The sequence below is a fragment of the Salvelinus namaycush genome, chromosome 2 (genome assembly GCF_016432855.1).
Source record: "Salvelinus namaycush isolate Seneca chromosome 2, SaNama_1.0, whole genome shotgun sequence".
NCBI classification, from domain to species: Eukaryota; Metazoa; Chordata; class Actinopteri; order Salmoniformes; family Salmonidae; genus Salvelinus; species Salvelinus namaycush.
In genome coordinates, this window is record NC_052308.1 from 27,854,089 (window position 1) to 27,868,198 (window position 14,110).

Below are 14,110 nucleotides of genomic sequence, written 5' to 3' on the forward strand. Positions count from 1 at the left end.
TCTTCACAACGCTGTCTGTGTGGGTGGACCAATTCAGTTTGTCCGTGATGTGTACACCGAGGAACTTAAAACTTTCCACCTTCTCCACTACTGTCCCGTCGATGTGGATAGGGGGGTGCTCCCTCTGCTGTTTCCTGAAGTCCACAATCATCTCCTTAGTTTTGTTGACGTTGAGTGTGAGGTTATTTTCCTGACACCACACTCCGAGGGCCCTCACCTCCTCCCTGTAGGCCGTCTCGTCGTTGTTGGTAATCAAGCCTACCACTGTAGTGTCGTCCACAAACTTGATGATTGAGTTAGAGGCGTGCATGGCCACGCAGTCGTGGGTGAACAGGGAGTACAGGAGAGGGCTCAGAACGCACCCTTGTGGGGCCCCAGTGTTGAGGATCAGCGGGGTGGAGATGTTGTTACCTACCCTCACCACCTGGGGGCGGCCCGTCAGGAAGTCCAGGACCCAGTTGCACAGGGCGGGGTCGAGACCCAGGGTCTCGAGCTTGATGACGAGTTTGGAGGGTACTATGGTGTTAAATGCTGAGCTGTAGTCGATGAACAGCATTCTCACATAGGTATTCCTCTTGTCCAGATGGGTTAGGGCAGTGTGCAGTGTGGTTGCGATTGCGTCGTCTGTGGACCTATTGGGTAGGTAAGCAAATTGGAGTGGGTCTAGGGTGTCAGGTAGGGTGGAGGTGATATGGTCCTTGACTAGTCTCTCAAAGCACTTCATGATGACGGAAGTGAGTGCTACGGGGCGGTAGTCGTTTAGCTCAGTTACCTTCGCTTTCTTGGGAACAGGAACAATGGTGGCCCTCTTGAAGCATGTGGGAACAGCAGACTGGGATAAGGATTGATTGAATATGTCCTTAAACACACCAGCCAGCTGGTCTGCGCATGCTCTGAGGACGCGGCTGGGAATGCCGTCTGGGCCTGCAGCCTTGCGAGGGTTAACACGTTTAAATGTTTTACTCACCTCGGCTGCAGTGAAGGAGAGCCCGCAGGTTTTGGTAGCGGGCCGTGTCAGTGGCACTGTATTGTCCTCAAAGCGAGCAAAAAAGTTATTTAGTCTGTCTGGGAGCAAGACATCCTGGTCCGCGACGGGGCTGGTTTTCTTTTTGTAATCCGTGATTGACTGTAGACCCTGCCACATACCTCTTGTGTCTGAGCTGTTGAATTGCGACTCTACTTTGTCTCTATACTGGGACTTAGCTTGTTTGATTGCCTTGCGGAGGGAATAGCTACACTGTTTGTATTCGGTCATGTTTCCGGTCACCTTGTGTCACGCCCTGGCCTTAGTATTCTTTGTTTTCTTTATTATTTTAGTTAGGTCAGGGTGTGACATGGGTATTTATGTGGGTTTTGTAGTGTCCAGGGTGATTGTAAGGTTTAGGGGGTTTATTTAGAGTAGTTGGGTTTATGTTTAGTATAGTTGTCTAGGAAAGTCTATGGTTGCCTGAATGGGTTCCCAATTAGAGACAGCTGGTTTCTGTTGTCTCTGATTGGGAGCCATATTTAGGGTAGCCATAGGCTTTAGTTTGTTGTGGGGAATTGTCTATGTCTGAACGTTTGTAGCCTGTGTGTGTGCACTACGTTTATTAGCTTCTCGGTCGTTTATTTGTTTTGTTAGTTTGTAAGTGTTTTGTTTCGTTTTGCCTTCTTCTATAATAAAAGGAAGATGGCTTATTTTCCACATGCTGCGTTTTGGTCCGTCTCTCCTCCACACGATCGTGACACCTTGCCCTGGTTAAAAGCAGTGGTTCGCGCTTTCAGTTTCACGCGAATGCTGCCATCAATCCACGGTTTCTGGTTTGGGAATGTTTTAATCGTAGCTGTGGGTACGACATCGTCAATGCACTTGCTAATGAACTCGCTCACCGAATCAGCGTATTCGTCAATGTTGTTGTTGGACGCAATGCGGAACATATCCCAATCCACGTGATCGAAGCAGTCTTGAAGCGTGGAATCAGATTGGTCGGACCAGCGTTGAACAGACCTGAGCGCGGGAGCTTGCTGTTTTAGTTTCTGTTTGTAGGCTGGAAGCAACAAAATGGAGTCGTGGTCAACCACAAAGACCAGGGAGGTTTTCCAATGTTTCGCAAAGAAGGCCACATATTTGTAGATGGGTAAAAAAAAAAAGCAGACATTGAATACCCCTTTGGGCATGGTGAAGTTTTTAATTACACTTTGGATGGTGTATCAATACACCAAAAACTACAAATATACAGGCTCAGGGATTTCACCATGAGGCCCATGGTGACTTTAAAACAGTTACATAGTTTAATGGCTGAGGAGAAAACTGAGGATGGATCAATAACATTGTAGTTATTCCACAATACTAACCTAATTGACAGAGTGAAAAGAAGGAAGCCTGTAGAGAATAAAAATATTCTGTTTGCAACCAGGCACTAAAGTAATATTGCAAAAAATGTGGCAAAGCAATTCACCTTTTGTCATGAATACAAAATGTTATGTTTGGGGCAAATCCAATACAATACATTTCTGAGTACCACTCTCCATATTTTCAAGCATAGTGGTGGCTGCATCATGTTATGGGTATGCTTGTAATCGTTAAGGACTGAGGAGTTGTTCAGGATAAAAACGAAACAGAATGGAACTAAGCACTGGAGAAAATCCTTGAGGAAAACCTGGTTCAGTTGACACCAGACACTGGAAGATTAATTCACCTTTCAGCAGAACAATAACCAAAAACACAATGCCAAATCAACACTGGAGTTGCTTACCAAGACAACATTGAATGTTCCTGAGTGGCCTGGTTACAGTTTTGACTTGAAAATCTATGACAAGACTTGAAAATGGTTGTCTATATAATCAACAACCGATTTGACAGAGCTTGAAGAATTTAGAAATTAATAAATGGGCAAATGTTGCACAATCCATTTGTGAAAAGCTCTTAGAGACTTCCCAAGAAAGACTCAAAGCTATAACTGCTGCCTAAGGTGCTTCTACAAAGTCTTGACTCAGGGGTGTGAACATATGTAAATTAGATATTTCTGTATTTCATTTTCAATACATTTTCAATAAAATCGTCTGCATATCAGTTACCCTTGTTTATTGAGGTGACAGGACATGTGTGCCCATTGACTAATTGGAACATTATCTCAGGCTGAAGGATGCTGGGGATACTTCAGTAGTGGAATGGGTAGTTGTCTGGTTGTGAAGGAGAGTCTGTGAACGGGCTGTCACAAACAGACCTGCCCTTAGATCTTTCCAACGCCTAATTGACCTGTGGGTGGAGTTTTTTATGTTGAATGTGGCAGAAATCATGCAGGTTATTATTCCTTCATATTCCTTTAGAAGTCGGGTAGGATGATAATGTGGCCGATAGTAACTGTGGGTGGTTGGCTGTGATTACGGTCTAGGGCAAGCCTAGAAGGAGATTAGGAGAGTGACGGAACCGGTGAGGGTGACCTCAGGATAACTAGAGCTAACTTGGAGTGTAGATCATAGACTACGACTAAGAAGCGTTAAAGTTTTTGCCAACTCTGTAAAACATCAACTCCATCAGAGTGCTGAAAGATCTGATAGAATGGTTGTTTTTAATAATAATTTTCCATATTTTACTCATGTTTGTATTGAACTTTTGTTTTTAGAGGCAAAAACAAGTCTGTTTTGAGTATGTGTTGTCAACTCTTGTCATTGGATTGTCAACTCCCTCACTGATGCCTAACCTCCATAGAATGGTAATCAGGCAACAAATTCTCAGGCAACATCAGAATGGTAATCAGCAACATATGCTTAAAACTTCTTATGGCTGCAAGCCCGAAGCCGGGCACAATATGACAACAGCCACTTCAAGTGCAGGGCGCGAAATTCAAAATATATTTTTTAGAAATATTTAACTTTCACACATTAACAAGTCCAATTTGTAAGTCGCTCTGGATAAGAGCGTCTGCTAAATGACTTAAATGTAAGTCCAATACAGCATTGGACCAATGCATTAACAAGTCCAATACAGCATATATGCAGTTTACGTTATGGCGAGAGAGTGCCCAAAACCTGGCCGCAACCTACTAGTACAACATGTTCGACAGATATATGAAATAACATCATAAAATGGGTCCTACTTTTGATGATCTTTCATCAGAATGTTGTACAAGGGGTCCTTTGTCGGGAACAATCGTTGTTTGGTTTTAGAATGTCCTCTTCTCCAGTCAATTAGCACGGAAAGCTAGCAAAGTGGCGCTAAGCTCTCCTTCGTGAACAAACGCAGACAACGCAACACGCCTAACGTCCCGAAAAAATTTCAATAATCTAATAAACCTATATTGAAAAAACATACTTTACGATGATATTGTCACATGTATCAAATAAAATCAAAGCCGGAGATATTAGTCGTCTATAACGACAGCTGTACAGAAGGCAAAACCAGGTCCCTTCGCGCGCTCTCCAGAAAACAGAAAACTGGTGACACGTCATACAAAGAGCATTTATTCGAGCCCAGATCAAGTTATACACTCAATTTCTTCTCTCACTGCCTGTCGACATTTAGTGGAAGACGTATGAAGTGCATGTATTCTAATAAATATCAAGGACCTTTCTAGGCAGCCCCTAGAAGAGAGCATCGATTTCAGATTTTCCACTTCCTGTCAGGAAGTTTGCTGCAAAATGAGTTCTGTTTTACTCACAGATATAATTCAAACGGTTTTAGAAACTAGAGAGTGTTTTCTATCCAATAGTAATAATAATATGCATATTGTACGAGCAAGAATTGAGTACGAGGCCGTTTGAAATGGGCACCTTTTATCCGGCTACTCAATACTGCCCCTGCAGCCCAAACAGGTTAAACAATGGAACTATTTGCTGTGCTGACCTAAGGGATAATGTTTGCTTTATAAATGTTGTTTTATGTTCTAAATCTAAAAAACATGACAAAATGCTAACACATTTAGCCCTGGAGCCTTTAATAGTGCTAAAATAAAATTAAAATAAGTTTGGAGATTTTTATTGCATATTTCAATAATCTAATGTTATAATTAAACAATCAATGCCTTTAAATACTTTTAGGACAATAATTGTACAAATTAAATAACTTTTCTGGTGCCTGACAGAGTTGACATAAATAGTCCCACAACATGCCACAAGATATAGGTTTAACCAGTCAAATGAGAGGAGTCTCTCATGAAAAGATACTGTACCTATGCCTATGACATATAACTTGAAATAAGAACGCACACCTGATAGACATAGACTAGTCAATAGAAAAAACTGTGAAACAAAATGTATCTATTTTTATCACAATGACTTTGCTGGAGTTCTTGTCCTGAGTGGTGTCTTCTGTACTACTCTGAGAGAGACATGCCTTTAGTCTAGTGATACAAACACGGCAAAACCACTAACTGGGGGGGGAAAGTGTTATTCTGTCTTCCTCTCTTTTTATCTATAGCTAAACACAAAGATAAAATGACCAGATTGACAATTTTAGGATGTCTCTGAAATCTTAAGAAAAAAATCTTTACTGGTCAGTAAAAGCTTGTGCTTGGTAAATAAGATTCTTGAGTTGAGCTCCAAACTGAAATAGACTTTCCTCCGGCTGTAAGAAGGTTAAATGGGTAAACATTGTCACCTTCTGGTGTGTTGGGGAAGTACACAGTATGAAGTCCCTCTTCTAAGTCCCCCTTCTGTAATTACATTTGGCTCATTTGGCAAAATCTAATTGTGAGGTGCGGTAAGAAGATCACATACTTTGCAATGCTGATCTACTGATTATTTTCTGAATTTGAGTCTTTTTCACACTTTTGAGCTATATTCTTGTTAGTATGTCAACTGAACATTTGAGGCTTCATGTGTGTTCTATTTGTTGCCCCTCCCTCCCCTCCCTCCCTCCCCTCCCTCCCTCCCTCCCTCCCTCCCTCCCTCCCTCCCTCCCTCCCTCCCTCCTTCACTCCCTCTCTGTAAAGTCAGTCTTACCTGCTGGGCTTGTGGCAAGCGGTCTTGTTGGTAGAGTAGAAAAAAGAGAAGAAGAGAGGTGGGAGGAAGGGAGAGGCAGAGCGGAGAGGGGGAGGAAGGGGAATGGCGGAGATGAGGGAGGCCTAAGCCCATTGAGGCTAGAAGGAGAGAGTTGTCTTGATAAAAGACAATGTGTCACTTACATATGCAACACGCCACGCTCATGAGTTGTTTAAAACAACAGGGTTACATGTTCTATACAGCCATGCTGAACAGAACACGCTATAGCACGCATAACACCGCTTGTTAGGGCTAACACTGTTAGCCCTCAGAGGTGGGAAATAACATATGTATGACTGGGGGATGTTAGGCTTTCAGCCAGAAAGGAGGGGAAAGAACAAGCACAAAAGGTAATAATTTGAATCAAAGTATTTTCTTACATCTTTTGGGGTATTCATGTACCTTTCTCCATATAATAATGATGGATTACATAACATTTAAATAGTGCTTTTCACATGGTTTTCCAAGTACCTAACCTGAGTGATGCACGGCAGCCATTTTGTGCTAGAATGGGTCATGTATCTACCTGCTCCTCTCTGAATATTGTGGATGGGCCGATGATGGATGAGAGTAAGCAGCAAGCTCCACGAGCTCCTTGACCCTTACCTTTAACATTCGGAATTAATGCTTAAACTTAACCTTCAAAATCTCTCTGCCTCACCCTCTCTCTCTCTACATTGCTCTTTAACCATATCTCTGGTTGAGGAACGGTCCATTCTCTCTCCTCTTCCTCTCTGTCTTCTATAGCGCATCTGGATTGCATAATTCAAAAAGCTATTTTATCACTGAGAATTGAATTTGTATGAATGGGGCAGACTGAATGACACACACACACACACACACACACACACACACACACACACACACACACACACACACACACACACACACACACACACACACACACACACACACACACATCTGAAAGGGAATGGTATTATATCACCATAATATTAAACATAGACTAGTTAATGCACAAACCTGTGGAACAAATGTATTTTGGTCATGTCTAGATTATTTTTTAACAACAATGACTTTGCTAAAATCCCATTTATTTTGTAGTTTCAGAATAGGAAGGAATAGGCAAAATAGTTCCTATCCTGAGTGGTCTCTTCAGTACTGGTCCGAGAGAGACATGCCTCTGGTCTGACATCTAGTGGCACAGACACAGCAAAACCATTAACTGGAGAAAAAATGTTTTATTATGTCTTCTGCTCTCTTTATCTATAGCTAAACACAAAGATAAAATGACCAGATTGACCATTTTAGAATGTCTCTGAAATTTTAGGATATTAACCTTAACGGGTCAGTAGTGCTTTGTAAAGTACGGCCTACAGGGAGGAGGTGAGGGCCCCCGGAGTGTCAGGAAAATAACCTCACCCTCAACGTCAACAAAACAAAGGAGATGATCGTGGACTTCAGGAAACAGCAGAGGGAGCACCCCCCTATCCACATCGATGGGACAGTAGTGGAGAGGGTAGTACGTTTTAAGTTCCTCAGCTTACACATCACGGACAAACCGAATTGGTCCACCCACACAGACAGCGTTGTGAAGAAGGCGCAGCAGCACCTCTTCAACCTCAGGAGGCTGAAGAAATTCGGCTTGTCACCAAAAGCACTCACAAACTTTTACAGATGCACAATCGAGAGCATCCTGTCGGGCTGTATCACCGCCTGGTACGGCAAATGCTCCGCCCACAACCGTAAGGCTCTCCAGAGGGTAGTGAGGTCTGCACAACGCATCACCGGGGGCAAACTACCTGCCCTCCAGGACACCTACACCACCCGATGTCACAGGAAGGCCATAAAGATCATCAAGGACAACAACCACCAGAGCCACTGCCTGTTTACCCCGCTATCATCCAGAAGACGAGGTCAGTACAGGTGCATCAAAGCAGGGACCGAGAGACTTAAACAGCCACCACTAACATTGAGTGGCTGCTGCCAACATACGGACTCAACTCCAGCCACTTTAATATTGGGAAAATTGATGTAAAAATATATCACTAGCCACTTTAAACAATGCCACTTAATATAATGTTTACATACCCTACATTACTCATCTCATATGTATATACTGTACTCTATACCATCTACTGCATCTTGCCATCTATATGTAATACATGTATCACTAGCCACTTTAAACAATTCCACTTTTATATGTTTACATCCCCTACATTACTCATCTCATATGTATATACTGTACTCTATACCATCTACTGCATCTTACCATCTATATGTAATACATGTATCACTAGCCACTTTAAACAATGCCACTTAATATAATGTTTACATACCCTACATTACTCATCTCATATGTATATGTATATACTGTACTCTATACCATCTACTGCATCTTGCCTATGCCGTTCTGTACCATCACTCATTCATGTATCTTTATGTACATATTCTTCATCCCTTTACACTTGTGTGTATAAGGTAGTTGTTGTGAAATTGTTATGTTAGATTACTCGTTGGTTATTACTGCATTGTCGGAAGTAGAAGCACAAGCATTTCGCTACACTCACATTAACATCTGCTAACCATGTGTATGTGACAAATAAAATTTGATTTGAAGTAGATTATTGAGCAGAGCTTCAAACTGAAATAGACTTTTCTCAGGCTGTAAGAAGGTTAAATGGGTAAACATTGCTACCTTCTGGTGTGTTGGGGAAGTACACAGTATGAGGTCCCCCTTCTAAGTCCCCCCTTTGTAATTATTTTTGGCTAATTTGGCAAAAAATTATTGTGGAATGCGGTAAGAAGATTACATAATTTATTGCAATACTGATCAACGGATTATTTACATTTACATTTAAGTCATCCTGGTCCCCCCGTGGGAATTGAACCCTGGTCCCCCCGTGGGAATTGAACCCACAACCCTGGCGTTACAAGCGCCATGCTCTACCAACTGAGCCACACGGGACCACATTACCTACCCCCCCCCCCCCCCCCCCCCAGCTCTCTGCCTCTCTGTCGCAGCTGGCAGGGACAGCCCCGGTCCAAACATAACCAGAAACCCAGAGAGAACACGTCTTATATAGTCAGTTATGATAATTAATGGTAATAACCCGAGTCTCCAGCATATCAAATTGTCAGTTCTCCAAATTAATGTCACCTCTCTGGGAGTACATTTAGCAGGCAGAGGAAAGAACAGTCACCTGTTTTGGCAACCTGAGCCTCACCACAGCAGACAGAGAGAGAGAGATGTTTACCTACACCTGAAAACCTACCAAACAATGATTTACATGATTTTAACTTAAACCTATCCAATGCATTATATAATATTTGTGTATGATGATACGTTATGTAATAGAGCTTGTCAATAAGGAACCATAGAACAGGTTAACATTTAATCCATTGTAGAGGCTCTTGTAGGTACACACTGAAGCCATGTTAAAGTGAGGGAGTTGAGAAGAGATGCAGAGTTTGAGGGGTATCTATAGATCAGATCTTTACTGGCCACATGTCCAAATACCTCCATGCCTCCACTCAGTTACCCAATTCAACCTACCTGGACTCAGGGGTAGACGTAACAGAGTAAACATACATCCGAGACACTCCAGTTGGTATGATATGTTACGTTTCGTATGGTATGTATTCATTTGTGGATGTCCATCATCCATTTAGTATGCTATGTTCCAAATAAAAATTTGTATGATATGTTACGAATTCCAATTTGTTGTGGCTAACGTTAGCTAGGTGGCTAACACAATTACAAACCATTCTGGATTAATGCCTAAACTTAACGGTGGAGTTATTTTTGTTTTTATCCTATCCCAAACCTTAACCTTTAACATAACCATTCGGAATGAATGCCTGAACTTAACCTTTGAAATCTGACGTTTATGGACAAACGTCGGATTCTGCAGTGAGACTGTGAGAGCTTGTTGCTCTCTCTCTGTCTGAGGAAGGGTCCATTCTCTCTCATTTTCCCCCTTTCATCTTTGTCTTCTAAAGCCTCTCTCTCTGGATAGCATAATTAAAAGAGCCATTTTATCACTGAGAATTGAATTTGTATGAATGGGGCAGACTGAATGACACACACACACACACACACACACACACACACACACACACACACACACACACACACACACACACACACACACACACACACACACACACACACACACACACACACACACACACACTTGTATAACTAACACAATTCAGTCCCATTCAAAATCCTATTTTCCCTAACCCCTAAACTGAACCCTAAACCAAACCCTAGCTCCTAACCCTAAAACTAACCCTAGCTCCAAACCCTAAAACTAACCCTAGCTCCTAATCCTTCCATAACCATAAACCTAATTCAAACCTTAACGCTAAACCCCTAGAAATAGCATTTGACCTTGTAGGGACTAACAAAATGTTCCTAGTTTTTGTTTGTTTACTATTCTTGTGAGAACCTCTGGTCCCAACAAATATAGTTAAATGCATCCACACACGCACACACGCACGCACACGCACAGGAATAATTGCCTCTCTGCGATCTTCCCTCCAGTCTTTGGTGTCACCATCACCAAATGGACAATAAAATAATAGTCTACAGTGTGGTTCTCCAGTATGTGGCTGTCAGAGAGTTACACTATTGTGTAAATAGACAATATTTTAAACAGACAGTGAGAAACCCCTATAAAAATGTACATGAATTATAATTCACATTTCCTTTTGGTGCAGGATTATTTTCCTGCTGTAGCAAACTGGCTGAAATGAAGATCCTACATCTGTAATTGGTCTAGGCTGGAGGGTTCCTTCCTCTGCCTCTGAGATTCATGTGATGCTAGTCATCTGCCCCTGCTTACCAAAAGTGTGTGTGTGTGTGTGTGTGTGTGTGTGTGTGTGTGTGTGTGTGTGTGTGTGTGTGTGTGTGTGTGTGTGTGTGTGTGTGTGTGTGTGTGTGTGTGTGTGTGTGTGTGTGTGGCAGGAGACAGTTAACTCTACTGTATATGTTGAAATATAGTCAGTTGATGGTGAGACTCTCCTCCCACACTCAGAACTCAAAGTCCTCTGAGTAATCCATGTGCAAACCACAATATTACAGGTTAGTTTGCATTCATGTGTGCATGGTTGTGCATGGTTGTGCATGGTTGTGCATGGTTGTGCATGGATTTGTGTGAGAACATGTGTGTGTGATCTCCAAAGGAACGTGTGTGCAACAACCCATTCTGGTCTTGAAACTGTATCCATCAGAAATCCTACTGGACATTGGCTCTTTACAGGCTATCCAACTGGTCCAGTTGACTTGGTTGGTTCAAAGTGTTGGATTCAGCTCCTGCATTGGGCACACACAGTATATTGATTATACTCATTTCTGTCGCCAAAATATGAGGACACAAACACACACAGATTGTCCCCTCTCCTCTGCATACATTGGACCATTAAAATACCTGAGCAGAGAGAGACTCAGCTCCATGTCCTGCTCTCTGTTTATTTATATATATTTTTTAAATTTCTATTTAAAAAATGTACCCCTTTTTCTCCCCAATTTCGTGGTATCCAATTGGTAGTAGTTACAGTGTTGTCTCGTCGCTGAAACTCCCGTACGGACTTGGGAGAGGCGAAGGTCGAGAGCCATGCGTCCTCCGAAACACAACCCAACCTAGCCGCACTGCTTCTTGACACAACGCACATCCAACCCGGAAGCCAGCCGCACCAATGTGTCGGAGGAAACACCATACACCTGGCGACCTGGTCAGCATGCACTGCGCCCGGCCCGCCACAGGAGTCGCTAGTGCGCGATGAGACAAGGATATCCCTGCCGGCAAAACCCTCCCTAACCCGGACTACGCTGGGCCAATTGTGCGTCGCACCATGGATCTCCCGGTCGCTGCCGGCTGCGACAGAGCCTGGGCTAAAACCAGGAATCTCTGGTGGCACAGCTAGCACTGCGATGCAGTGCCTTAGACCTCTGCGCCACCCGGGAGGCCCATCTCTGTTTGTTTATTAAATAGTAAACCACCACTTTGGTGCCAGCAGCTCCCTGGAATAGATTTACATTTACTGTTAAGTTCTTTTCCTAACCCAGCACTCTGTGTGTTTGTGTATGTTTCTGTGTGTGTGTGTACACTCTGTAATGAAGGACACGGCCAATCGAATCAGTCTGAAGAATGTTCCAGGCTGAGCTCCTGGCAGTTGTTCCATGCTGGAATAGATTTACATTTTCTGTTATGTTCATCTCCTCATCCAGCACTCTGTGTGTGTGTGTGTGTGTGTGTGTGTGTGTGTGTGTGTGTGTGTGTGTGTGTGTGTGTGTGTGTGTGTGTGTGTGTGTGTGTGTGTGTGTGTGTGTGTGTGTGTGTGTGTGTGTGTGTGTGTGAGAGAGAGAGAGACTACATTTCATTAATGTGTTAATTTGTGTTTCAAAGGATTTTGCTGTTGTAAATACAGTATAAGACCACATCATTGATCCTAATTCTATTATGTTATTTATATGAACTAACAATGGTGATTCTAAATAGAGAATATAATGGACTATTCTGGGATAGAGAGCTGCTTTAAGAGCCGCCCTTCCGGCCCTAATAATTATTTCATGAGCATAACCTTTCTGCTAACGACGACCTTAGCAAACAAGATGGAGATGGATTGCTGTGATTTTCTATAAGGTACATTATTATTTGCGTCAGTTCCATCAATATCAGGAAACTGAGACCATGACATGACTTGGGTTTCCTAGGCTGTGCACACATCATATTTAATGCAAGATCATACCTGTGCATTTAATTTGTCTGTGTCTCAAGTCAAATGACACCTTATTCCTCGGGGGAAATAATGCACTATATGAGGTATAGGTTGTCATTGCAGATTCTCTCTTTGTGACCCACTACCAGTGGTGGAAAGTTGTTGAAAAGGACACCTCCCCCAGAGAGGGTCAGATAGACCCTGAGTGAACAGAGAAGGTGTTGGGAGCTAAGGTGGCTGTGGAGGGTAAAATTAGATTAGGTTGTTGAGGAAGGTGAGGTAGCTATGGAGGGTGAGGTGGAAGGGGAGATAGTTGAGAGATGGTTGTGTTGATAATTCACCAGCAGAGGCGACGTAACAATGCACCGATGCAGATCAGTTATGTACAACATGAAAACATAACAAAAATAGCCACTGACATACTTACTTACTGTAGGTAGACAGGAGAGAGGAAGAAAACATCACTTCTGTCCTTCTTTCCCCCTCTCTCTCTCTCCCTTCCTTCCAGACAGTCTTGCCTATGGGGACTGTTGCTAGTTACATTTGGAGGGATTTGTGTTAATTCCACTGCAAGCCAATAATACAATTAATCCTATAAGCATCCAATCATCAGCGGGCCTTTGTCACCCTACTTCCTGTTTCCTGGCCTCATTCCGGCCCGGCACTCTGATCCTGACATCTGAACCCTCAGCACCATTGCCATCAGTTACAAAACAAGCTTATGCACCGCAAAGACCACTGTTCACACCGGTACACCTCCATTGAGAGGTTCAACACGTCCCCAAGTTATTCAATACTTTCATGTCTGTATGTCTATTAAATGTTGTTGGTTGGTTGTCCAATACACAGTACCAGGCAAATATAGACAGAGGCAAGCACAGAAGAGTAGTTCTGTGTTGGCATCAAACATCTGTGGCCATATGGGCATCACCATGCCAATGGAATGCAGACAAGCCTGAATCAGATGCTGGGAGAGTAGTTCATGTCTGTCTGAGGAATGTTCACTTCTACGTTAAAGCAATATGAGCTCTACAGATAACATTTAGAATTGTATTTTTCCTAGCTCATCGTTCAAGGTCAGGTTTGGTGACCACTCACGGTTCTACAGACATAGTGAATGATTGTATGTCTCCTTTCAGTGGCCTTGTAAGTCATGACCACAATACAGCCTTACTGTCCTAACTAACTGTGAAAGAAGCCATCTGGCTTCAGCTCTCATGTATGACCATTCACATTAGCCAGCTGAGCTGAAGCCTAGATGTTAGGTTTTAAGGGTTAACCTGGGTATTCAGGTGTCAGGGAAGGTTACTCATAAGGTGAGGATTGCTCAGGGAACTACCCCTGCTACATTCACATGTCACTGAGTTCACCACTCAACACTCATAGATGCTGACTCACACACAGTCACACACACACTGCTGAAATGGGCTGTAGTGGAGCAGATCGAGAGTTTCAAGTTCCTTGG

General features: G+C 43.0%; 1 protein-coding gene and 1 non-coding gene across 2 annotated transcripts in view; one reads left to right on the forward strand and one right to left on the reverse strand.

Moving 5' to 3' along the window:
- LOC120020922 (cyclin-dependent kinase 18-like) overlaps positions 1-14,110 on the forward strand; it is a 124,936-nt gene that overhangs the window by 61,279 nt on the left and 49,547 nt on the right. The window lies entirely within an intron of this gene.
- On the reverse strand, positions 8,813-8,889 carry trnat-ugu. The gene has a single exon. It is a non-coding gene; the product is annotated as a tRNA-Thr (tRNA).